Raw genomic sequence first — 7,457 nt, forward strand, 5'->3', positions numbered from 1 at the left:
GTGATGGAAAAATAAATTAATAAAGGAACAATATATTGGATAATCAGTAGTCTGGCTATTGTCTCCCTGGGCTGTTCTGCTCCATTCAGATCTCTTACAGCTGAGGCTGGGCTTTCACTTGGATTCAATCAGACCAATCAGTGATCAGAAGGAGAAGTTGTAAATGATGACGTCAATTTTCTTTGCTGTTTTTTTGTAGTCTGCCAGTAGTTTTAACAATGTCAGCAGAGGAAGTGACCGAAGCGTTCAGTCCGTGTCGGCCGCATGTTGAATTAATATCAACAGCCGCTTCGTGCGGACCGGCTCTGCTCTCTTCACAGTGGAGGATGGTTGTTTACAGCGCTGGCAGTTTGCGATAATCTTCGTAGTGTCAAACTGGCACGTTACAAACATCATAAGTAAACCTTACATCTGTCTTATGTAAAATGTAGAACTTCAACAGAGTCCTTCACCTCCAGGAAGCAATAATTCCTCAACAGCCAAGAGCTCAGACCCTCTGGACGAAGCAAAGTGTAGAACAAGGAGCTGGCTCATACCAGGCTGGATAATTAGTAATATATTTAGAGAAGTGATGACAAAGTAAACTAAAGTGAAACAAATTTGTGGTGAGGTGTGGATATTACCCCGTGAGGCCTGCCATTAGGGTCTAAAGAAGATCTCTAACCAGAAATGTACTGGCTCCTTTAAATGTGCCAGTACATTTAAAGTCAATAATGACTGGAGGTATTATTGACAGTATTAATACTGGCAACTGCTGTATTAACACCACAGTCCAGCTGGGACAACTGATCTCAAGAGACGAACTGTCGACCAGCAGGAGGAGCTCTATGAGAATTTTTTTCACCACAGCTAACCTTAACCATTACTAGTCCAGACCTCATCCCAGCCTGAACCTTCCTATGCTACATCCAGCCCTAAACATGAAGCTCCATCACATTCATCTGGCTTTTGTCCCCAAAAGCTCAGCAGTCATTGATGGGGATGATTATACCAGAAAAGGTCCTAGAGAGGCAACAAGTGCTGCTGATGCACTCACCCACACAAACACCCACACACCCCACACCCACAGATATCTGCAGCTATGTGCACCCACAGGCTTCACACACACACACACTCACACACACACACACACATTACATCCATTCTAAACCTGACGGAGATGTACACACCGACAGACACTCATCTGGCTCTGCATTAAGACTTTAACAAACACTCCGTCTCACCCTCAGACATACACACATGCTTTCATAGACGTCTCCTGTTCATGTGACGGCCCTGTCAACACTGGGGGCTGGTGAGGGGGCAGGGGTGGCTTGCAGAATTGCTGCAAGCTGATAGGCCGTCACCATACCAACGGGGGCGGGGCGGAGTCGGGAGGCTGGGGAGGAGGAGCCATGGGCTGATTATAAAGCTCTCCAGAGGAGCAGTTTCTGCTCCGCTGAGCTCCCTCCTCTGTGAATCTGCGCCTTTATTTAGTCTTTCCTGTTATCTGGCCGGCGAGCCGACATTCGGCGCTCTGAGAGGAGGACAAGCGGACGCACACACAGAGGGAGGGTGGAAAGGGTGAACTGTCAGACAGAGTTGTTTGTTTCCCTCCTCCCTACGTCTACCTGCCCATCACTGCGTCTCGTGGATCTATCTCCGCTGTGAGTGACAGCCCAGAAGACGAGGGGAAACCTGTTCTCCACTGCTCCCCGGGGAGCCTTCAAGTCATCCCTCCATCCTTCTGGCTGGCTGTAGATGACCTCTGCTCTTCTGTAAGTAACCAGTTTCGGCCGCAGCCGCGTCGGGTCACGGTTCTGACCAAAAAAAAGCCTAAGAAGGGGGTAAGAAGGGTCGCCTGGCAGAGACGGCACGGCGTGTTGCGTCTCAACGGGACGGAGGTCGTTGTAATTAGATTCCTCATTAGCAGGGGGAATTCATCACTGCATCGATGTTAATTTTTGTTTTACTTCAGCTTCTGCTTTGGTCCTTCCTGTTGTGGTTAGAGTCTTGTAGGAGCAGGTCTTTTTCAAAACGCATGAGGGGGGGTGGGTCTGTCTTTAATGCTAAAAACAAGGTCACTGTTGGTGCACAGTAAGGGCAGCCCTTACATAATGGCCAGTGAGTGCAACAGGTACTGATAAGACGACGGATGAGGCAGCTTTCAGGAATCCGTCTGCACAGAAACTGTTGCTTCTCCATGGAGGATATGTCAGTTTCTCTCATTTTCACTCAAATCTCCTGAACAGGTCAACCAGGAGCTCACTCTGATTCACAGAAATCCATTTGCACACACAGCACTGTTTACCCATGAGGGCCTGTGGGTGTAATTGGGTATCTAATGTGTGTGTGTGTGTGTGTGTGTGTGTGTGTGTGTGTGTGTAGAGTGTGTGTGTGCACGCACAAAACCCTGCTTCCCTTTTCCATGCTTCTGTCATGCACTGTTGAATCATGCACAGTTTACTCTGCTGCCTGGCTGAAGTGCCATCACAAACAGTCTGAGAGCGAGAGAGAGAAATGACACCTCTGGTCAGGGTGCTGCATACTGTTATCCAACAAAGAAGTTTCAGTTATTTGTGTTTTTACCAACCACATTTAGTTGAAGACAGCAACTACATCGATACATCGCTAAATGTGCAGGTAGAAGGGAATACATGTGTTAGGAATAAAACAGAGCGCCAGTGGTGCCTCGTTTCTGTTACATCACTCAGGTGCAACTCAGAGCTTCGAGCCAGGGTTAATAACATCAGAGGCACTGACTGCCAAAGGCGGTTATTTACTCTACAACTTACAGTTTTGATTACCAAAGCAAACACTGAAACAAGAGCGAATGTAGTACAGGACTGCTGCAAGTAGTAGCAGAAATTTCAGTGAGCTGAGGGGAGAGGGTTGTTGACTGGAAAGACGGCAATAAAAGGATGCTAAACCTGGGGCTAGGCGAGTCCTTTTCCCGCATTTTGTGACATTATGTCGTAAATTTTACACCAATATAAGGTAGAGCATTGTTGTGAAGTGTCAGGAAACTGATAAAACGTTTCATATTCAGCTTACCTTTTGTAGTCCTGAATAGAATCCAGTGCAACCAATTGTCTTAGGAAGTCATTAACTTAATTTAGTCAAAGCACAAATCCAGCTGGCTTACTGAAGGTCTCGGAGGTTTGTCAGAGATCATTAGCAAACGTATGAGTGTCATGTGAACACTGAACACACCAGAGAGGTCAGGTCAGGTCAAGAGGTTGAGAGGTTTAACTACTTGCTCCCAGAATTATGTAACAAAAATGTGTTTTTACGTGGAGGAGGTCTGAAATTGAGTAGCAATAAGCTAGTTTTCCATTCAAATGTCATGCAAAAATTTGAACAAAGTTTTAAAATGTCCCAAAACAAACAAAAAAAGAAAACGGAAAGTTATTTAGCAAGCTGGATATTTCTTTAACCAAATAAATATTTAACCCCAAGCCACATATTTAGTTAGTAGGCTAAATATTTAGCTTCAACCTGAATATTGAGTTAGCTAGTTTTATATTTAGCTTCAAACTAAATATTTTGTTAGCTAGCTTTATATCCAAATAATTAGTTCAGTGTTTCCCAACCATGGTCCTCAAGGGACACTGTCCTACATGTCTTAGAGGTTTCCCTGATTTAATGTGCCTGACTCAACTGATTGCAGTTCAGGAAACGCCTGTTAATCAGTCATCGATTGAAATCAGCTGGACTGAAGCAAGGAAATGCCTAAAACATGCAGGCCAGTGTGCCTTGAAGAGTTAGCTAACTTTATATTTAGCTCCAAATTAAATATAAAGCCAGCTAAATAATTACCTGTATGCTAAATATTTAACTGATATGCAAATTTACATGCATTTTTGATTAGACTACCAAAATAAAAGCTTATTACCACTATAAAATCAAAGCTATAAAATAGTTAAAAAATATGAGTCTGAAATAAGAATCCCCGTTTCCTTCATTTATGACAAACTAAATAAACATAATGACCACCCTATAGATATCAGCTTGTGCAGTGATGCTGGTTTCTGTATTTTAAGCTAAGTCAGTTTGACTCACTTTTCAAGTGCGATTTTCCAAACTCATCTTTGCTGACCACTGTCTACGATAAAACGATACATTATGTTTGTAAGGCCGACCATACACTTTGAGTGCTAATTCTCTTGCTATTTTTACCTTGTGTTACCAGCGTCTGTGTGGTGCTAAAATGCACACCTTCAAGTTTAGCAACAAGCAGCTTGAATAAGGGTGTGAAAGCTGAATGGGCGGCACATGCTGTGTTGACTCTATATTTAGAAGTGGAATTATTTTTGAGTTTTTGGAGCTGTAATTAAGTTATAAACTGGTCTTTTTTTTAGTAATCTTTACATTTTTAAATATTAAAATAAATACAAAAACATTTGTTTGCTGTTGTACTTGCTTAGGCGTCACTTTTTAGACGTTTTAAAGTCGGTCTAGTCTCAGGTTGTAAAACAAAAGCACAGGAAGTGTGTGAAATGCAGCAGAGCAGGACATAATAGGACTCGATTGACGAAAACGTTTCTCGCTGTCATTTAGATCTGGTTTTACCTTTCGTTTGCTGCAGCTGAAGCATGACAATAGTGTTTATATAAGCAGCTTATTATCATGTGTGTGAATCATCTCACAGCCCCAGGCCCACTCTATCATGGTAATGTGAAGATCCACCTGACTGTGCTCAACAGTGGCCCTGGCTCTGCCACTGAACGCCATGTTAGAGATGGACAAACAGGAAACATTTGGTCAAAGTCCCTACATGGAAGACTGTTGGTGTTTCACACGTCTCAACGCTGCTGTGCAGAAAAGATGCTGAAAGTATATCTTCTGTGAGATTCCTCAGATCTCCGTACCTCAGAGGCCGACTTCTGATCTTCTGCTGCAGCAGCAGGGTATGTGCTGACAGTGTTTGCCAAAACACATTTGAAAAATAGCTTAACATCCGTCAGATTAGATGGTGAGCTTCTGTGATCATACATTTTCAAGCCGTGCCACAGATTCTCAAGGAAACGTAGGTCCTGACTTTGACTAGGCCACTCTAACACATGATTATGAGTTGTGCCATTGTATCTCTGACTTAATGTTTTGGGTCTTTGTGATGGAAGGTGACTACAACTACATGAGTACTGGCTGACCCGGATGTTCACTAAGTAGAAACACTTAAGTTCTTGTTGTTTTTTTTTGTTTTGTTTTTTTTAGCATGCTTTGTAAAACTTACAAACTTGGTGAAATGTAGTGTATGAAATTCAAAATTTTATTATTCTGTTGAGCTTTTATTTATTTATTTTTAATAATTGTGTAATTGCAGAAAATAATACACACATATGGTTATTTAATTTCTGAAAGCTGTGTAAACACCACCTGTGGGTTTTGCAATGAGCCAAAAGCTTTGACTAATCCAGAACACTGTCTGGAAACCGCTGAAAATCATTTGGGGAAAAGGTCTATGTTTGGACACATTGAGTCAGCTGTAGTTCTTATGTCAGAATACTTGATGGCGCTGCGATTTTAAGTCATCGTTCAAATGGACATGCATTTTGACCATGAGACCATCACCTCATCCTGCTGTGTGTGTTCTGTGTGTGTTCCGGAAAAGTTTAGACTCCCGGTTTCAAACATTGTCGGCGTCAGAGACTCTAATCTAAACAAGCCGCCAGAAAAAAATTTTCCGGTTTCACTGAAAACCAAATCTGTGCAAATGAGGCTTAAGACGTATGTGTGCCGACAGACGAAAATGGTGAAACGCAGAGTACAGACATCAATGATGCAAAGTCCAAAACACATAAACACACACACACAAAGAAAAACAAAATGCAACAAAAAAAATGCAACAAAAAATACTGCATTGTAGGACATAGAGGCAACAACAACAGGAAGTATAAAACTCTACAAAACAGAAGTGCTCCAGACCACTAGGGGGAGTCAACCACTAAAGCCTTTTGGACCAGACCCTGAATAAAGACGATTTAATGGAATGTCCAGAAGGAAGTTGGAGAAAGAAAGAAAAAGGTCACATTTCATTTCATTCAAAGATTTGAAGATGTTAACTTTTATAATATCTTGCATCTGCATAATCATGTCAATATTTTTACCTACTTTCTTTGGTTGCAGTATTTTTTATTTGCTTTTTTTTTTTTTGCTTCTGTCTTCTAGGACTACACCTTCTTTTCTGCTGCATTTGTTTTTCATGTTTGCATGTTTGGAGTTTGCATCATTCATGTGGTTCTCTGAAGAAGTTCTCTTACCTCCATTAAAATCAAATGTTCCTCAGCCCTCTGCAAAGTAGATTTTTTCCAAAAACTGGTATCAAGAATGCTCAAAAAGCCTCTCTTCAGGTTTCTTTTTGTGTATTTTTTCCTCACCATAGAACATGTTCGTAGCAGATTATTTTTACCCTCTTGTATTTACTAAACAAACAAGCTGCCTTGGCCTCCTTCAAGCAGCCGCTAAATATCAGAACATTGTGGAACGAAAGTCAATACGGTTTTGATCAGAGACGCAGCTTGCCAATTCAAAACATGAAGAACGTCAAAACTAAAACCCACGTGACGAACATAATGACATGGGCGGCCTCAGCGTCACACTGGGTGCATGGACGTGTGTCGTCAGCATTATGCATCCTTGGCTGAATTTATTCTAAAAATAAAATACATAAAAACAAATGTTGCAGAGGATATCCTTCACTCAGTCGCTTCATGCTTCAAAGGATGCCTGCAGGTGGGCGGCCTGGCGCGTTCATAGCCGAGCAGCCCTGCTAATTTCTCTTCTGCAATTATTCATCCTACCTAAGGCAGTAGCTTGTTTCAGAAAAAAAAAAAAAAACAGCAAATACTGCTGTTTATTTTTATTGTTGTTATTATTAGGGAACACTGGACACAAACAAAACCAACAGGGAATACTAAGCACTGAAGGGCTGTTTGACGAGCGGCTGGGCGTCCTCTGGTCCGGAACCTGATTGCCTCCACTGTAACCGGTGTGTTGACTGTGGAGCTCAGCAGTCGTTTTAGGTGCTTTTCAGAAGTGCTTCTAAAAAGCACAAGTTGTTTTTCAAGCTCTCAGCTGTTGTTGCTTGTTGCACATTGTCTGTGTGATGTGGTGGCCACAACTTCACAGGTGTTCTGACTAAAACCAGGAAGATGGAGCACATCACCCCAGATCCAAAGTCCTTCCACTGAGAGAATAGACTTTAAAATAATGTTGTTGGTTTATAAATCACTGACTAACTGAGCTGTAAACTCTAAAACAGATCTGTCTGACCCTTTTTGCCTTGTGGGGAAAAAAATAGTCAAATTAGAAGTACTTATTTTTATTTCAATTACAAAACGTGAAAGTAAATTTATTTTTATTTTTATTTTACTTAAGATAAACTAATACATGGTCAGATTGCTTAAGAAATGGGATTTCTAAATAATATTGATCCAAAAAAATAAAAAGCATTTTGCATTTCCTAAATATTCTAT

The 7,457-nt window shown here is 41.6% G+C and overlaps 1 long non-coding RNA gene across 1 annotated transcript in view; it reads left to right on the forward strand.

Moving 5' to 3' along the window:
* Positions 1-1,407: 1,407 nt before the first annotated feature.
* Positions 1,408-7,457, forward strand: part of LOC107837177 (uncharacterized) — a 21,111-nt gene continuing 15,061 nt past the window's right edge. The window contains exon 1 of the long non-coding RNA XR_001663179.1: positions 1,408-1,757. This is a non-coding gene — a long non-coding RNA (uncharacterized LOC107837177). The remainder of the gene's footprint in view (positions 1,758-7,457) is intronic.

The sequence above is a fragment of the Poecilia formosa genome, unplaced genomic scaffold (assembly GCF_000485575.1).
Source record: "Poecilia formosa unplaced genomic scaffold, Poecilia_formosa-5.1.2 Scaffold121, whole genome shotgun sequence".
Lineage (NCBI taxonomy): Eukaryota > Metazoa > Chordata > Actinopteri > Cyprinodontiformes > Poeciliidae > Poecilia > Poecilia formosa.